Genomic DNA, 19,615 nt, shown 5'->3' with positions numbered 1-19,615 from the left:
TATTTTTCTACTTTCCAAACCTGATCCTCGCCGCTTCCTCCTCTCAAAAAAAGAACCATATGGTAATAGGGTAGATTGTCTAACCAGGGATTTTACATTACAAATGACTATGTTGAAGGTTAATATCCAAGGTCAGGTGTCATTAATATCTATTTGAGTTTTGTTCTTCTGGTTTACGATATCATCTCAGTCACCTCATTGATTTATAACATGGTAATCCCATACCATCATTCATTTTCCTGAAATTCTATTCATGGCCTGGTATCAAACCCTCTCTTTCATACCCTTTTTGGTTTTGTTTGGTCAGGAGCTTTATAGTCCTTGCATTTATCTCCTTCCCACAGGTCACACTACACCTCCTGTCTAAGATTGTTTGATTGATTTTCACCCTGCCACCTTCTCTTTTTCCTAAATCTTATTGTAGAAAAAAAAAACGTTAACCCTTCTCTTGAGTATTTTATAGTACCTCTCTCTCCAAAGCCAGTTTACATCTTGATTTTTGGCTAAGTATCCTCTGCAAATGCATATGCCTGCTGATTTGTCTGTATCAAATATGAGGCATTTGCCCCAGCTTAGCTGAAGGTCTTGACTCAAACTCCTCGCATGAGCTAACAATCCTCAGTGCCTACCACGTGCTAACCACTGGGCTCAGGGCTTTGATGAATTCTCATCTGATCCTCACAAAACTCCTATGGGGGTTGGCGTCATTATTTTACCCACTCAGCAGATGAGGAAACGAACATTCAGAGAGGCTAAGGAACTTAACCAAGGTCAGGCACAATGGTAATTGGCAAACTTGGGACCCAAGCCCCACGGCCTATCTATTTCCAAACTTTGTGGATATCACTACAAAACTTGTGGATATCACTAATGTTCAAACTGCCTTCTTCTATTATAGTGAAAATCTGTGGCCAGTTATTATAGATGATACAGACATCATACAGAGGGGGCTGGGAGGCCTTTGCAAAACACGTATTAGTTTTAAAATTATCTCTGCATTGGCATACTTACATAAAATTATTTTTCTTGTACATCTAAAAATAAAGTTAACTTTAAAAAATTATTAGAAATGTCACATGTGTTAATATGAATAATATAGACAATTCTTAATTAGAAGTAAGGAAAAAAAAAAGCCCACCAATATTCCTAGCAACTCAGAGACCACCATCGTTAACATTTACATATGTATCGTTCTTGCCATTTTTCTGAGTATGAGCACAATTTATGTATTTGTAATCTTTTGCAAATCACTTCCTCATAGGTACTTTCTACTTTTATGGTTGTCATCATTTCTAATATGGGATCAGGGACACAGTGGAATCTCTCTTTTTTTTTTTTTTTGAGATAGTCTTTCTCTGTCATCCAGGCTGGAGTGCAGTGCTGCAATCTCAGCTCACTGAAACCTCTGTCTCCTGGGTTCAAGTGATTCTCCTGCCTCATTCTCCTGAGCAGCTAGGGTTACAGGTATGTTCCACCACAGTGGCCAATTCCGTATGTTTAGTAGAGACAGGGTTTCACCATGTTGCCCAGGCTGGTCTCAAACTCTTGACCTCAGGTGATCTACCTGCCGTGGCCTCTCAAAGTGCTGGATTACAGACGTGAGCCACCATACCTGGTGACACAGTGGAATTTTGATAAATGTGCTGACTAATTAGATGAAATCTAGTTATTCATTAATAATTTCCTTAAGTTTTTGAGTATATATTACATATACTTGTTCAAAATTTAAATGGAGAGAAATATATGTAGCAAACATCTGCCTCCTACTCCTGATTCATAAGGATACCTTCCTCTCCAGAGCTTGAAAACCCAAGCTTGCAACTATCTTAGTACCCACTTCTTAGGAGCATAGGCTTGGATGATTTTGTTTCTTAAATTCTGAACCCAAGAGAACAGAGTCCAGCGAGAAACTCTGCCCCTAGCAAAGGTCCAACTTCTGAGTTCCTGTCTTCTGCCTTAGGACTCTAGGTCCTCCAGCGAGTGACACACCCTTCTAAAGAGCCCTATCTTACCCTACAGGACCCAAGAATGGATCATAATACCATGCACCACAATAATTCCCACATTATTTAAGAGATGCACATAAAAGGGGGAGAAATATTTTTATCATGGATTCTCATAGAGTAACTCATGAGACCCCATAGGGGGTAAAATCAGTGTTATTATTTCTCCTTGAAGCCAGTGGAATCTCTTTACTATATGCCAGTGTTTAAAGTTCAGTATAATGAATGTTAGAGCTTCTGTTTTTATATGTTTATTAGATTTTATCGACAAAGTACCAACCCAGAAGAAGACAACCTTGGAGACTGAAGAGGAATATTTTTAAATGTAGAGATTCTCAAAGTCCATTCCACAGAATATCGGTTCCTTGTTGTTTTATTAGGTGCTCCATAGCAAAGGAGGGTTCCACAGACCAATATGTTTAGAAAGTGCTCATTAAAGGAAAGTTGGTTGTGTTTTTAATTGCAAGACTTAACAGAACTTTTAATATCACACTGTAAACTCTGAAATTTTAAGAGGAGAAAAAAATGTAAAATGAAATTGGCCACAGAATGCTTTTCAAGGACTAGGGTTCCACAGAGCAAACTTTGGGAAATGGTGTGAGATTCTGACAGCTTTGGCACTAACCAGGTGTATGACTTGGGGTTAGGTGACTAATTGTTCATCACTGTGTGTCAGTTTAATCAGGTAATTAAGTAACTAATGTGAACAAATTATTTTTTTATACTAGCTTTTGCCAGTAACTATTAGAAGCAGATGTAGAAGACCTGTGTAATCTTGGGTTCAGACAAGCGTTCTTTTCAATCTTCCTATATTGCTTTAGAGTAGCAAGCATGGTGACATCATATGGTACTAAAATATTATTACCATGTAACCACAAGCCTCACGTTTCTTCACTTGAAGCACAACTAAAAAATAAAAACTTTTAAGAAAAGTGATTCTAAAATAAAGTTAAATGTAAATATTGGAGTAAAATATTTGCAATGCATATAACCAACACAATATTAGTATCCAGAATATATACAGTCATTAAAAATCAGTGAGAAAAAGAAACACACAACTCAATGGAAAAATGTGCAGAGGATAGAAATTGAGGATTTATAAGCTACAGACATACACCAGTAAACATAAGGAAAGACTTTCTAACTTATTAGGAAAATGCAAATTAAGATATCATTTTACATCTATCAGACTAGCAAAAAATTTTCCAGTCTGACAATGTAGGCATGAGGATTGGTACAATAATTCTTAGAATAATTTAGCAATTATTTAGAATAACTTACAGAGTTAAGTGTGCTTACTCTACAACACAGGATGGCCACTTCTAAGTATATTTCTTGGGGCAGTGTTTTCCACCTTTTCCCCTTATGACGCACATAGAGAAGGATAATATTCATAGAGCACATTGGGGTAAGCTGAGGAGGCTGCTCACAGCAGGAGGTGACCCACTGAGGGGCTGTGGTCACCTCAGGTCCCACTTGGCTTCCCTGAGGGCTGAGGGGCTCCACATCTTCTACCCAATTGCGAGACACTGCTTTACAGAATTGTATATAAGCTCTTCCCTAGAGAAGCTTGTTTCTATGTGCTCAACAAGACGTATACAAAAATGTCCACCATACTATGTTTATCATACCAAAAGCCAACCAAAACAAAATGAGAAAAACAACTTAGATACCCATAAGTAAGGGAATGCATACAAATATGACAGGATACTACAGTTAAAATTAATGAGCTTGAATTACAAGGATGAGTTCCAAAAACACAATGTTGAATAAGAGAAGCAAAATGTAGCCAGGTGTGGTGGTATGCACCTGTAGTCTCAGCCACACAGGGGAGGCTGAGGTAGGAGGATTAATTGAACCTGGGAGGTTGAGGCTGCAGTAAGCTGTGATCATGCCACTGCATTACAGCCTGGGCAACAGAATGAGACAAAAGAGAGAAAGAGAGAGAGAAAAAGGGAGAAAGGGAGAAGGAAAGAGAGAGAAAGAGAGAAAAAAAGAAAGAAGAGAGAAAGAAAGAAAAGAAAGAAAGAAGGAAAGAAAGAAGGAGGGAAGAGAGAGAAGGAAGGAAGGAATGGAGGGAAGGAGAGAAAAATGCAAAAGAATACATGTACTGTGATACTATGTATACAAAATTTTAAAACAATCAGAAGTGTATATACCTATATAGTAAACATATAAAAATTATGAATGGGGAGGATATGACCAACTTCTAGATAGCAGTTGCCTCTGGAAACGGAGGAGAGGCAATGGGATTTGATGGTGGATGAGAAAGTCTAAGGATACCTATGACATTATACTTCTTGAAAAACAAAAATAAAACAAATGTGGCAATAAGTTTATATGTTCAATCTAGGTAGTAAACACATCATCGTTTTTAAATATATTTTCACTATTTGTGTATTTGAAATGCTTTGTAATGTAAAAAAAAGGAACAACTAGATCAATGGTTTCAAGGCTGGATGTACATTAGAATTAAAAGGAAGGTTTTAAAAATTTTCATGCTTGGGCTGTGTCAAAAACCAATTAAATCAGAAACTTAAGGGTTGGCACCTGGACATGTGTATCGTTTAAAAGCTTCCCCAGTGATCCTAGTGTGTAGCTTAGGATCAAGAACTGCTGAATTAGATGATCTCAAAGCTGTCTTTCAAACAACATTTTCTGTTTCTAAACATTTTAATTGCAGTGTCTTCATATGGCTTCATGTGAACACAATTGTGTGAAACATGAAGTCAGGCCCTGTTAATATTCACTGAGAACTTTGCTTCTATCAAAACCACTTATCTTTTCCTGGTGCTCATGATTCTTTTGTTTTCTAGCATCACATATTTCTCCTCTCCCGTTTGAGTTGTTGTTCATCCCTCCCCCTTTCTCCTCCCACCTTTCTGAGTCCATCCCAACAAGCAATTCATCCAAGCACCACAAACTTAAGCTCTGAGTCATTCATATGCATTGCTTTTGAACATATTAAATAGATCCATATGCTTATCTACACTAAGATATAGATTTTTCCTTCAGAAAATAGAATACAAAAAAATCATTCCAATGTGTACACTTTAAATATTTTAAGCAGGCATCTAAAATGAAGGAGAAATTAAAAGTAACTTGGACCAGAATTTTGAACATTAAAACATTACAGCAAATTGGTAAAACATAAACCAAATATATAGATGTCTACTTTATATCCAAAAAAGTTACTCTTTCCCTGCCATACACACAGACAACTCTCATAATGGGTCCTCCTCAATCTGAGTTGGATCACAAGCAGAACAGTAATAAATGTGGACTTTCCCAACATTGCCACCCCCAAAGACTCTTTATTGTCCTTCCTAACTTCAGAAATTTCTATGACATCATCGTCAACCAATCAGAGCTTCTAATGGTTTGAAATAACTGATGTAGCCAGACACATTGAGTTGATATAGAATCAAAGAAATGTGACATTCTCCTTAGTCTGGGCAGTTGTGTCATGGATAAACATATGATTTCCATTAGATTTCTCAAAACATGGAAAAATCGCTCTCAGACCTTAGCACTACCTCTGAAGATACTTATTTTAGATTAGAACCATTAACTAAAGTGCCATTGTCTTAAATAAACCCTACAAAAATCTGATCTCAGGGATAGTAAGAAAAGGAATGCTGAAATACAATACATGTCAACAGACCAGGAAAACTTCCAGCATTTCTTAAAGTTCATTGGAAAGCAGACTGATGCCCCAAAAGGAAAAAAATAGGTAAGAAACCATGCCACAGTTATAACAACAGACAGATCTGAGTTTTATCTGGATTCTACAGTTTTCTAAGGCATGACCTTGGGCAGATTACTTTACCATTCTAAGCTTCAATTTCCTTGTATATAAAATGGAGAAAATAAAAATACTTCCATACCTGATCCTTAGATCTTGACTTTTAATACCATTCTCTAACAAAAGGAGCCAGGACTCCTTGAAGAAATAGCTAATTTCAAGACTCGGCAAGGAATATACAAGAGGAGCCTGAAACATCTTGCAATGCCAGAAAGTAAGGAAGGGCTACAAAAATTGATATGTCAAAGGAACGTACGAGTAAACTAAAAGAGCCTCAATGGGCAAAATTGTGATAATTTGAATTTTAAAAACTTTGTACCAGATGCAATAGACTGAATTTTTGTATCTTCCAAAAATTCATATGTTGAAAACTAATTCCCTATGCGATAGTATTTGGCAGTGAAGCCTTTGGAAGATTATTAGTTTATAAGAGTGGTGCCCTCATGAATGGGATTAGTGCCCTTTTAAAAGAGATCCTAGATAGCTCCCTTGCTCTTTCTGCCACATGGGAACCCTATGAGAAGATGGCCATCTATGAACCAAGAAGTGGGCCCCCACTACCTCAAATCTGCTGGCACATTGATATGGGGCTTCCTGGCCTCCAGAAGGAACTCTAAGAAAGAGATTTCATTTGTTTAGAAGCCACCTCGTCTATGGTATTCTATTACAATAGCCTAAACAGACTAAGACTTTGGATTACAACCAAAAGTAGAACACAAAATTTCTTGAGTTCATAATGATATAACAAAATGATTGAATATATAAAGAAATTGGGGGGGGAATAGACACATTTCACATACAGAAGAATATCAATTTATACAGATACTTTCCCCTCAAAGAGGTGGAATATAACTCCTACTCCTTAAGCCTGGGCTGTGCTTAGACATTTTCTCTTAAAGAGTAAAGTATAGAGAGAAGAGAGCAGGAGAGTAACTTTTCAGTGGAGAAATCTGACAAATACTACCTAGACATTGGTTCAAACTCAATATTATCAGTGATAAATCATGGTGTGGAATCCTTGATATGATGTGATGGGCACTTTATCTCTGTGGTCTTGTTATAACGAGTAGGTAGTTAGGCAGACATGACCAGTGCAGGAGAGAGGCGCCCTTCCAAGAATGTCAGGCGACCATTAGGTGATAGTTAGGCAGTTGTTAAACTGTCTCTCTAAAATAATGGTTGGTCAGAGCTGGTGCCAGGGAAAGGCAGTCTCCCAATAGACAGGAAACACCTGAAGCTGGTAATCAGCAGCTTCCTGATAAGATCTCAGGAGTTGGGTGAGCAGGTTCAAGCATATGCACTAAGAGGCAAAGTGGCAGTTTAACTGAAATATGACCCTCCTCCAGGAACTATTGATGAGTAAGGAAAAATGCCTAGAGTGTAGCAGGAATACAACTTCAGTAAACACACTGTGCCTGTGGCCCATCCAAAGTGCTGGCAGGCCACTGTGCATGTGGACAGGCCATCCCAAGGGAAGAATCAGGGGAGAAAAAACACAAATCCTGGAACCATGCCAATGTTTAAAACCACGGCTGAACAGGGCACTGAGATCTCTCAAGTTACCTACTTTGCCCTCTTCCAAGTGTACTTTGCTTCCTTTCACTCCTGCTCTAAAACTTTTTAATAAACACTCACTCAATTCTGCTCTAAGACTGGCCTCAGTCCCTCCCTCTACCTTACACCTACTTCTGGCTCTCAGTTGAATTCTTTCCTCCAAGGAGGCAACAATCGAGTTTGCTGAAGACCCAGGTGGATTCGCTGCTGGTAACAGGCTTCCCACCAAGAACCCATCACCCAGTATAATCATGAGAAAAATTAAATTAAGAAACATTCTACACAATAACTGACCAATATACCTCAGCACTTGCAAAGTTATCAAAAGCAAGGAAAGTCTGAGAACTGCTATTGCCAAGAGGAGCCAAAAAAGACATAATGACTAAATATAATGTGGCATCCTAGGTGTGATCCTGGGACAGAAAAAGGGTATTAGGTGAAAAAAAAAAAAAAAAGAAAGAAAGAAATTTGAATATAGTATGGACTTCAGGTAATCATTATGTATCAATATTTGTTTCTGAATTGTGAGAAAATGTACCATACTAAAGTAAGATATTTATAATCAGGACAACAGAATGGAGGGTAAACCTTTATATTATCTTTACAACTTTATATAAGTCTAAAACTATTCTAATATAAAAAGATCATAGGCTGGGCACAGTGGCTCAGGCCTATCCCAGAACTTTGGGAGGCCAAGGCTGGTGGATTGCTTGAACCCAGGAGTTTGAGGCCGACCTGGGCAACATGGAGAAACCCTGTCTCTACAAAAATTTAAAAAATTAGCCAGGTGTGGTGGTGGGCACCTGTAGTCCCAGCTACTCAGGAGGCTGAGGTGGAAGGATCAACTGAACCCAGGAGACCGAGGCTACATTGAGCTGGGATTGTGCCACTACATGATCACAAGGTGGCAGAGAAAGACCTTGTCTCCAAAAAAAAAAAAAAAAAAAAGATTATTAAGAAAACTGGTTACCTCATAGGGTGGATATGAGGATTAAACACCAAATTTAAAGCATTTAGCACAGTGCTTGGCACATAGTACATACTAATTCCTGACGACTATAATTGGTTAGCATTATTAAGCAAGGGTAATGCATGAGCTGCTTAGCAATCCATCTCAAAAGCAGAATACTCATGTTACTCTCATATTACTTGGGGAGCATGAAGAAAGATCTGATAACTTCCACCACTGTAAGTGTTTATTCGTGTGTTTAAAAATCAATGATCTTGGGTATCCTATCATTGTTATTTTTGCTGGGCAAGTCTATTTTCATCACCATCATTTTTCCAGCATTATTCTGTATTTAAGGTAAAACTCCAAGGAATGAATTGCATTATGCTTGTGGATTATTAAACTCTTTTACCTTTCTATGTAGAGCTGGGTAATGTTCCTTCTAACAACTTTCTTTCAATCCTGTCTTCTTAGCCAACAAATTTAACTTGTAGTCATTTGATCAGAAATGTGCTGTATATCCTCCCAGTGCACTGGAACATCTTTGTCACACCGCAACATTGGCTATGGCCTAAAAAAATACATTTCACCATCTGGTGTTTGCTCACCACAATATCTCCATGTCTGGTTCCTACTTATACGTGCTTTCCTTCTATTTCATACATTAAGCCTCTTTGACCCTGCCCCCAACTCAAATTGGAAGTGGTGTCGCCCTCTTCTGAGTGCTTAATTCAAATTTGCTGTTCAGTACTAGAAGCACAGTCGTGTACTGAAGGTTTCTGCAGGGATTCTGTGTAATCTTTCCCAGTTTGTCAACTCCTTCTGGGCTAAAGCCAACTCCTGTTCCACCTGGTAACCTTTTCCACATTTAGCACTGAGTCCTGCACATCTAGGGCTCCCAGTAAACATTTATTGAAGTGATGCTAATTTGGATGCCATCCAAAAAAGTAACTGAAGCACTCAAATGAGCTTGCCTACCAGGAAGATTTATCTCACTTAGCAGAGCACTCCAGAATAGGCTTTACTGAGTTGCCTGCAGAGACCATTTCCAAGAACTGATAATAAAATAAAAATAAAAATAAATGCCACTAGTGACTGCCTTATTTTCTTATTGGTTTGTTTTTGTATAATTATAATTCTTCTGCTTTTTTATCAGAGTCAGTCATCTTTTTTCTTATTAATGCCAGTTACAGTGTTTTTGGCAAATTAACAAATACAGAAATGGTTACACCAAACTTGTTCCTTTTCTGTAAGGTCATGAAAAGCATTGCTAAATCAGACAAATGGGGAAAATAAGACTTTTATCGTCTGTCCACCCACCTACTCATCCATCTCTCTATCTATTAACTTATCCGTCCTACTTCAATAGTCATTTACAGATGCCCACCACATGCTAGGTGTTACCTAAACTACTGCAGATGCAGGGGCGAACAAGAAAGGCCTAGCCCTCAAAGAGGTCCCAATCTAGAGGAGGAAAACTGACAAATAAATAAATATTATAAATGCAACATAACAAGTGCCATTAAAGGGTAACATAGGACAGACGCTCTAGTTGGACACATATGCTCATAGAGTAATGATTCTTGAGCCAAAACAAGCAAGCCCAAATATTATTAGTCTGTACTCACACTGCTAATAAAGATACACCTGAGACTGAGCAATCTATAAAGGAAAGAAGTTTAATGGACTCACAGTCCACATGGCTGGGGAGGAAGGCAAAAGAGAGGCAAAGGCATATCTTACATGGTGGCAGGCAAGAAAGCTTGTGCAGGGAACTCCCACTTATAAAACCATCAGATCTTAGGAGACATTTTCACTACCATAGAACAGTATAGGGAAAATGCCCCATGATTCAATTATTTCCACCCGGCCCTGTTCTTGACATATGGGGATTATTACAGATTAAGGTGAGATTAGGGTGGGGACACAGCCAAATCATGTCACCAATCATGGGTTGTTTCATAGATTTCTTCAGATGGCTTCCATGTCTTGTAGAGGACTTGGAGGACTGGGAATGAATCCTTGCCTCTGACATTTCCTAACTCTGATCATAAGCAAGTCACTGAACTGCCCTAAGTCTCAGCTGCCTTCTCTGTACAGCAGTATCATTGCAGTCTTTGTTTAAAAGCTCCTGACATGGGAGATGTGTGTAAACTCTAAAGGGCTCTTAGAATATAATTAATTAGTAAATTAATTTCAATTATTATTATTATATTTATTACAAGGCAAAGAAAAATATTTTTCTCTTACAACCTCCTCTGGTCCACTCAATCTCTGCAAGAATTGGAAATTTTTGGTAGAAGCATTTTTTTTTTCTCTTAATCTATTTAGTCAAGCTCTACTTTGTTGCTTCCACTAGACTGGTGTCTGGTGGCTTCCTCAGACCCCTGGGTGCTGAGATGTCAGTGTATGCTGTGACAGAGCATCCGGCAGGTCGACTTTAAGCCTCCATATGTGTGCTAGCTACCCCATCACTGCTCAGAACAGGAGTCCCAGACTGCAGGTTTGGATGCTGTGATTTTTTAGAACTCAGTTTTTTAGTCTAGTCAGGTATTCACTCATATTTGGGGACAGCCAAAAAAAAAAAAAAAAAAAAACTAATAAAAAAAATCAAGAGATGTGACATCTTAAAGAAGAAAGTTTGTATCTTGTTTGAAAAAGATACTAGTGATGGGAGGGCAGTAGGGAGAAGGGCAATAGTCTCCCAGTACAATCTCTGGGAGCTGGCAGGGGCTTTGAGGCCTGGATGAATTTAAAGCAAACAGGCCTATAGGACATGAAGCCACATGTTTTTCTCGTGAGCCCCACAAATATAAAGCTCCCTTAATCCATACCAAAATAAAACTGAAATGTAAGCTGGCCCCGATCTGTATACAGCATGACCTCTTCCACCACCTTACAGCTCATTCATTCTCCAACCTACTGTTCACCTTGCCACGCTAATTTCACCTCCTAAAATATTCTTCCTTATCCCTCCCCTTCCCCACCCCCATATTCTTTTGACTTTTTTTTTTTTTTTTTTTTTTTTTTTGCCACCCAAACAGCATCCCAGAATGCCTCATTTGGTGACATCACAGATAGCCATGGGTTGCTTCTGGTGTCCCATCTGTTCACTGCAGGCCTTGCCTCAGTGCGGGTGAGATATGAAGGGAGTGTTCAGTTGAGGCTGGGGTGGGGGTGGGGGTGGGGATCGGGCCTTTGAAGCTGTTTTCTATCAGGGCACTGCAGCTGTCAGTGTTGGCTGCGGAAGCCAGTGATTGTCCTTGTAGCTCCCTGTTGCCGGCAGTGCACTGTGCTTGCGGATATTAATTGGGCTTTCATTATGTGAATGTACCCAGAGGCTTTTACAGCCAATTCCTATATCTATATTGATTTATTAAAAATGCCAATAAATAACAGCTCTCTCAAAGCAGCTTTTAATGTATTTGATAATTAGTTGGTTTATGTTTTTTTCTCCATTTTTCTTCCTTTTGTTTTTTTGTTTTACACATCACAGCATAATAGATTACAGAATCTTTGGGACAATGAACAGGCACATTGGCTAAATCACCTTATTGCAGTTCCATATAGTTGAAAAGAGGCTTAATGCTAAATTATCAGATCCCAGCCATTGTGGAAACCAAGAAAGGATAATGCCCTAAAATAACGACTGTGGCGCCTCTGTGCCACTCATTGTCCCAGGAGCTATTGGCATGCCTCCCATGGGAGCTCTCCATTGAGTCAGCAGTCCTCTGAAATGAACAGTGGGGCCCAAATTCAGGCGGGGAGGGAGTCTCTTTACTTTTTGGTGTATTATAGGTCATAAGATATCTTAGGACCTGAGCTTTAGGAGGAAAAAAACCCTTATATTGCGTTTGTGTGTAACTGTGGGCAAAATTACGCTTTAGCACACCCCAAATTCAGCATGTCAGAGGATATTTCAGCACCCAAGATACCATATATTATCCCCCCAAAAGTGGAGATGAAAGGAGAAATTGCTCATTTGTTTCATTTCACTGAAACTTTCCAAAGGAAGGAAAGATGTTCATTAAAAGTTACGAGTGATGCAGCTGTGCTGAACTCCCAAAGAAAATGTCATTGTCACAGGAGCCTGACTGTGACCCAGCATAATTCTCCGTAGCAGCATCTAAGGTTCCTGTGGTCTTTTGAACCATTGATGGTATTGAAAAAGAAGAAAAGTGCCCCAAGAATGTTCTGACATAGTAGTTATACAAACACACCTTTATTAATTAAGGTTTGTCAATAAGGAAGAAATAATATTCCATTCAGAACGGCACAAAGAAGATATAATGGGTATGTGCTACTTTTCATAGAACCAAGATAAAACAGAAAAGTGACACATACAGAAGAGATGGCACCATACTGTCATTCTGATGGATTTGGGAGGACCATTGCTATAGCCTGCATGCCATGACTTTATGGGAAGTAAATATAATTTTGATTTTAAAAACAAGGTAGGATAAGAGATCCTAATGAAGCTCTTCCTCTCAGTTCTAGGAAGATGGGTTGAACTTTATTTCTTTATAATGAATGATTTATGTCTAATTCTCTCTCTCTCCCTCTTTCTATGTCTGACTCTCTCTTTCCCACACTTCCCTCTTTAAATAAAAGCCCACTGATATTAGATGGGCAATAGTGGAAATATAGAACAAATGAGAAAAACCAAAACTGAACCTTAACAAAATTGCTGTTGTCATGTTCAGCTATAGGTTGTTTCTGCAGTGTTACATATGGTTATTTCTAATACAGTCTCTGAATAAAAAAGCAAACAACAGTGTTTCCGGTAAATATGCAAAGGTAACCGTCTATTTGTGCCATCAGACAAATTCTTCTTGAACGGCTTCATGTAGTTAACAGTTCAGTGATGACAATGAAACTTTAGGTAGCAAAGATGATAACTAAGTGCTAATTTTGGAGAAAACAATTCATATTTCTGACTTCTAAGTGATCTAAAAATATTCAATATGACACTTGTCTTTATAAATTGTAAACTGGGAAGAGAATAAAAGTATCGTTTTTTCCCAAAAAAATTTTAGAAATTCTTCACAAGTCTTCATCTGGCCAAAAACAAAGGACCCAGGATCATTTAAAAAAAACCATTACATTCCTATTCAAGACCATATGAAGTCATGTTTATTACTTTGTACCAATATTCTATTTCAACTTAATAAGGAAATAAAAAGATAGCCAGCAATATCAGGCCAAATCTTTATCCTACTGGAGTGTTCTGACATAGTAGTTATACAAACACATCTTTATTAATTAAGGTTTGTCAATAAGAAATAATATTCCATTCAGAACGGCACAAAGAAGATATAATGGGTATGTGCTACTTTTCATAGAACCAAGATAAAACAGAAAAGTGACACATATGGAAGAGATGCCACCATACTGTCATTCTGGTTTTCTCATGTTGCCTGGGTGGTTTCCTCAGCAATATAACATTTCAGTAATGGCCTCCATTCATTTAATGCCCACTATGTTCTAGGCTCCATGTAACATGCTTGCATTATAGGAATGTTTCCCATACTACTGAGTTACATTATTGGAAATGTCAAAGACCAATGGCTGCTTATTTATTTTTGATAAGAGCTGAGAGTGGGGTAAAATAGTAGAGCGATGGAAAAAAAAAAAAAAAACAAAAACAAAAAACAAAGAAAGATACTTATCTTCACACCATGGATTATTTCTCAGTTTTCAGTTTAATTTCTCTCTTGGCTAACCTTGCAACAATTTAGGGCCAAGGGGAAGGGGATTAACTTGAGAATACCTGTGCTGTTTCTTCTCCCTGAAACATCTACAATTTTTCCTCCAGTCTCTGTATTCTTTCTGGTACCATTTCCAAATAATCCTTATGCCAGCACTTTTCAGTTCACCTCAGTAGTCATTCTGCACTGGAAAACCAGCCCTGTAACAGGAGAGACCTTTTCTAGAGCAGCCATAATTTCTGAACCTCAGGTGGGACACATTGTGTAAGAAGTTGGGACCTCTTTGAAAGAAAAACTGCTTAAACTTGTGAAATTTAGACTCTCACAGAAAATCTAAAGTCTAGAGTTGACATTCTTTTAGGGATCCCAGGGTTACATTTCAGAACTGCACAGCAGACAACCCAAAAGTCTACAGACACCGGGGATTCTTTACACACTCTGAATGGATTCCCGACAAGAAGCCTGTGGACTCTGTTTCTCCTGGTTGCGTGGTTTTAGAATGTTTGTTCCAGGTCACTAAGAGTGAGTACCTTGGCAAACGCAGCTTCATAGGCATGAACAGGGAGGGGATCTGTGGAGTTTGAGGGTGACTGATGGATCTTTATGGAGCAAAGCAAGCTGTTAAAATAGAACAAGAACAAAGGGGTCCTGTACACTCGAAGAGTTTACTCCACTAACAATCTTGCTCCAACATGTGAATCTTTTGGATCGATGTCAGCTCAACAGTGATATTCTATAAAGTCCTTCAGTGTAGGCATTTGATCATCTAGACCTGTACTGCCCATATAGTAGCCACTAGCTACAGATGACCACGGAGTATTGTAATGTGGCTAGCATGAATTGAGATGTGCTATAAATGCAAACTACATGGGGATTTCAAAGACATAGGACACATAAAAAAGAACACAAAATATATCATGTACAATTTTTTATATTGATTACATGATAATATTTTGGATGTATATTATTGGAATTAATATTACCCTTTCACTTTTAGAAATATAGTCACCAGAAAATTTTAAATTAAGGTGTGGCTCTTCTTTAAGGCTCACATTATATATTTCCATTGAACAGTACTAGTCTAGATAGTTGGATGAAATAACAGGACACGATATTATAGGCCAAGACAGCAAGTCTCCTAACATTACCTTTGCTTTGTTCTTAATTTTGCAGCTGACATTAACACAGGAATTCTAAATACAGTATGAAAAGATGTTTTACATGCATGCTTTTTTTGGTATAAATGTATTTTATTAGCAAGTGTCTTTCTTAGTTAAAAATAGGCAAAAAATTTATAAGAAATTAAAATAACAGCTTGAAATACAAAATTACAAATACTCCTTGGTTTTTAATTTTTAACATTGCAAAGAATTATAAATAATGATTGATTTGGTCTCCCTGCCCCCAGAAGAGTATTAAAATAAGTTTATTTAGATTAGATTTAAAAATTCTTGAAAGCCAGACATCATGTTCAAGTGAAAAAAAAAAAGTCAGAATTAGGCATCTGGTTATAATAGGCTTTACTTTGAAAGAAATAAAATACTGCAATATTCAGTGAGAGTTGTTTAAAAGTTGCATATATATTCCAGGTTGTATTGCTATTCTTAATAAATCAAGAAAGTTCTTGTTTGAATTAAGCAACTTGGTAAATAAGTATGCAACATTTAACTTAAGCAACAGAGTATTGCCCAAATGTACTCTTGTCCTTGGCCATCTCACAATGTTCAGATTCTTTTACACCATGTTGAAATCATCTTACATGACAATTTTACCTTGCAGTACGAAACAGATAATCTGCTGTAACAAACAATACTAGATCAAAGGCAAAAACACACATTTTTCTTCACTCGCAAGTCCTGGAGTTTAAAATTTCAATAGCAACTGTAAAGCATGCCTTCATAATAAATAGTATATTACAAATAGCAGAACGCATTATAAACAGTAGCTTTATATTCTGTTTGCTTAAAATCATTCCATATGCACTTATGATAAATTACTTAATCTTTAAACATAAAATATTTTAACTCAAGGATAGGATTCCCACTCAATAAATCTAGAGGGACACTATTACTTCTTAATCAGAAAGCTAAAAATATGTGCATTCGGAAACAATGCTTGCCGAAGTACTTGCAAGACTAAGCTTCTTCATTCTGAAAAGGATATATCCAAGGCTGACACTGAGGAGATGATTTTTCAGAATAAAAGCTACATGTTTTTCCCATTAAATTTTTTTGTTTTATTTTGTTTTTTTGACCCAACTTTGGATTGTTGAGGCATCAGGTAAGAAGCTGTAAAAACATACATTCTATCCATGCTGAGTAATATACAGATCACAGCTGTAACTCAAGTTAAGCCACCAGCTAAGAATAAAAGCACAAGAAAACAAACCAACCAAAATCGAAAGCAAACAACATGCTTATCACATAATAACTATTGAATAATGCAAATATTAACAAAGCAAACCAAGCAGGGGGCCTCCATCTCAGGAAGAAGAAAAGCCAGCAAATAGAAGGCAGTGACTGGGAAAGCGATAGGCTCTTCCTCCTCGTTCATTATTGAGAAAAAGTGGATCAGGACTGACATCTGCTGGCCTTGTTAATGGGATGTACCCATTGAAACAAGGGTCTTGGAGAACAAAACATTCTGGTGGGGTGACATTGCATCACTAGGGTAGGGAGGAATGGCTTGGCAAAGGCCTTTCTGGTGTGCCACTTTCAAAGTAGCCAATCAGCGACCACTCCTCGGGCCAGAGCAGCCCAGCTTTTTCCGCTCTTTGATATTTCACCTTCATAACCAGGAATGTTTTTCTAATTATCCCAGGAAGAAACAGAATATTATGTAGGTGGATTTCTACTTAGGATGACACAAGTTCCAAGAAGTAGTGGTTAAGTAGATACTGAATGGATATTACAGACAATTCCAAGTCTTTATCAAAAGGCTCATTGGAGAATAAATTACTTGAAAAGGCTAATTGTGTGTCCACCCATTGACACCCTCAGTAGTTTTCAGCAGTACCACACTAGGGTATCAGCTTCTTGGACATTCACAGAGTCATTGTCCTAAATCTATTCGACTTTTGTCAATCTGTCTTCCACCTGCTCCATTTTCTAACTGAAGTCAATCTTGTGCACAGACATTGGGTTTGTGAAATTTCGTCCCCGTGAGGCCTTGCTTCCAATCTCTGGGGTCTTAGTTTTCTAAGCACAGTACTATACATCATTGGGAAATACCAGTTCCCCACTGGCCTGGAAGCGACAAGAAACCTAGGGCAGTGTCTATCTTACTCAAGTCATCTCCTTGGCACCTAGCACAGTTCCCATCACATACATAGCTACTCAACAAGTACTTACTGACTTATTTTGGAAGTTAAGTATTCTATATCCCCCCATGTTGCTTTTAGGAATGCAATTTCTGTACCATGGATCTAAATGGAGCCTAGTGGTCTAGTGTTTAATTAGAAACACTTGTTTTAATTAGAAATAAGCAGTGAGGCCGAGTACTTTTTGGGTATCCTACCAGTGCCTACTCCATGTCATTTTAATGTTTATCTCTTATGGTAGGTGCAGTCCTAGGCTTTGTAATGGTAGGCTTAAGTCATGAGTTACAGAAATTCTTTTCCAGAACAATCCCTTACATGCTTCATTTCAATAACAAAAGTGAGACTGGTGGGCCAGAAATCTTTTTCCCTGCACCTTTTGCTTATATGAATGTCAAAGTACTGCCAAAAGTATATATGGCTGCTGTCTCTTTCAGTTAAGTACATATGTATGCATCTTAGTGGATGTGTGCATGTATCCCTGGACACAAACAACTAATTTTTAAAAAATTCTTTTTACAAGGCATATGGAAAAATTGAAGCCTGGAAAATTTTCCCCAGAGACAGAAGGGGGAGAAAGCCTGAAACTTTGACTGCCAGAGCATGAAAGAGACATACTGATCACACACTATCTTTAAAAACACTTGCAAAAATCATCCAGCCTAGATGAAGCTGGATGAAATTGATCCAGCAAAGCTGAATTACATTGCCATCTCAAACTACATTTTGGGAGGCAGAGGCAAACTAGTGCATATAAATCATTAGCTTTAAAGGAGAAAATTATTAGCTTATGTCAAAAACTCTGCAAATCCCATTTTCTCCTTTTACCTGCTTTGAGCCTCTGTACTTTAGTCCCAGCTTAAACAAAAGAAAAAAAGAATAGTTTCATTTTTCTTAAATACAGTTGAGGTAAAGGCCTTTTTTTTCAATTCTGAGGAAATAATTCTGAGTATTTTTTTGTAGTCATTAACATTGTTATGGGGTTAATAGTTTATATATATTTGTAAAATTATCTAAGCCTTAGGATTATTCTCAGATTAAAAAAATTAAGATTGTAAAAGAAAATATCAGCCGTAAATTATTGGGTAGTATCATCTCAATATTTATAACTCATTTCAACAGTTTTGTTGAAAACATGTTCATTTACATTTTGAAAAAATTTGAAGGGGGAAATAAAAATCATCCTGCTCAAAAACTTTGCAAAGCATTTTGCTTTTTATATACCATGGTAACCTAATAAAGACACTGTCACTTGGCAGATGGCATGGCATATTAGCCTTGAAATGAAACACTAGATGCCAAAACCATTAACTCCAACGTGCTCAGAAATTAAAAAATATAATATTTTAAAAATATTTATCTTGTCCTTCATCTTATCCTGCAACAAAAAGTGGTCAATTTGTAAAAAGGAAGGAACCTCCAGTGCCTATTTAAACACAATTTGCAAATACAGTACCAGGAGGTATTTGAAATACTGAATCTGGACTGGAGCATCCAGGCTAATAGTCTCAGTCCTATTTAAAATCATTTTGGCTGACATGTACAGACTTTCCACTTATGCACTGTTTGAGCAGAACATTTCTTTTGTCTTGTTCTTGCACCTTTATCCCAGCCCCTTTTCAAACACACAGTTTATACAGGCACCTGGCTCTGCACTCCTAAAATCTAAGCATCCGCAGTTATGAAATGTTGTCGAAGGGGTCTGACTCCTCAGGCCGAGATGAGCCGTGTTCAGAATACAGCCTTGTCTCTTTAAGAGATGATAGGTTTTTGCAGGCAGCCTCAGCAGGCAAGGCAGGGCATCCATGCCAGGTGGCCATGCTCCCGGATCCCTGTTTTAGGGTGTAATAGAAGAGGCAGAATACCCCTTTCCCAGAAATTCCCCTTTTTTATAGTGTCCAATATCCATATTTTGTAATTTTCAGACTCTTAATTCTAAATCTAAGTTATACTGGAAAAGAAGGGTAGATTGCCTCTCCTCTCCTCTCCTCTCCCCTCCCCTCCCCTCCTCTCCCCTCCCTTCCCCTCTCCTCCCCTCTCCTCTCCTCTCCTCTACCCTCTCCTCTCCTCTCCTCTCCCCTCCCCTTCCCTCCTCTCCCCTCCCTTCCCCTCTCCTCCCCTCTCCTCTCCTCTCCTCTACCCTCTCCTCTCCTCTCCTCTCCCCTCCCCTTCCCTCCTCTCCCCTCCCTTCCCCTCTCCTCCCCTCTCCTCTCCTCTCCTCTACCCTCTCCTCTCCTCTCCTCTCCCCTCCCCTTCCCTCCTCTCCCCTCCCTTCCCCTC

General features: G+C 38.3%; 1 protein-coding gene and 1 long non-coding RNA gene across 8 annotated transcripts in view; one reads left to right on the top strand and one right to left on the bottom strand.

Annotated features, from left to right (window-relative positions):
• The window catches only part of NFIB (nuclear factor I B), a 443,164-nt gene that overhangs the window by 302,738 nt on the left and 120,811 nt on the right, over window positions 1-19,615 (bottom strand). The gene's annotated exons all lie outside the window — the stretch shown is intronic.
• LOC116566155 lies at window positions 1,409-2,939 on the top strand. Its single transcript, XR_004275761.1, has 2 exons — window positions 1,409-1,464; window positions 2,020-2,939. It is a non-coding gene; the product is annotated as an uncharacterized LOC116566155 (long non-coding RNA).

The sequence above is a fragment of the Sapajus apella genome, unplaced genomic scaffold (genome assembly GCF_009761245.1).
Source record: "Sapajus apella isolate SASKATOON/1434 unplaced genomic scaffold, GSC_monkey_1.0 scaffold42, whole genome shotgun sequence".
In the NCBI taxonomy this organism is placed as follows: Eukaryota; Metazoa; Chordata; class Mammalia; order Primates; family Cebidae; genus Sapajus; species Sapajus apella.
Note: the sequence above shows the minus strand (reverse complement) of the source record. Positions and strands in the feature narration are given on the sequence as shown.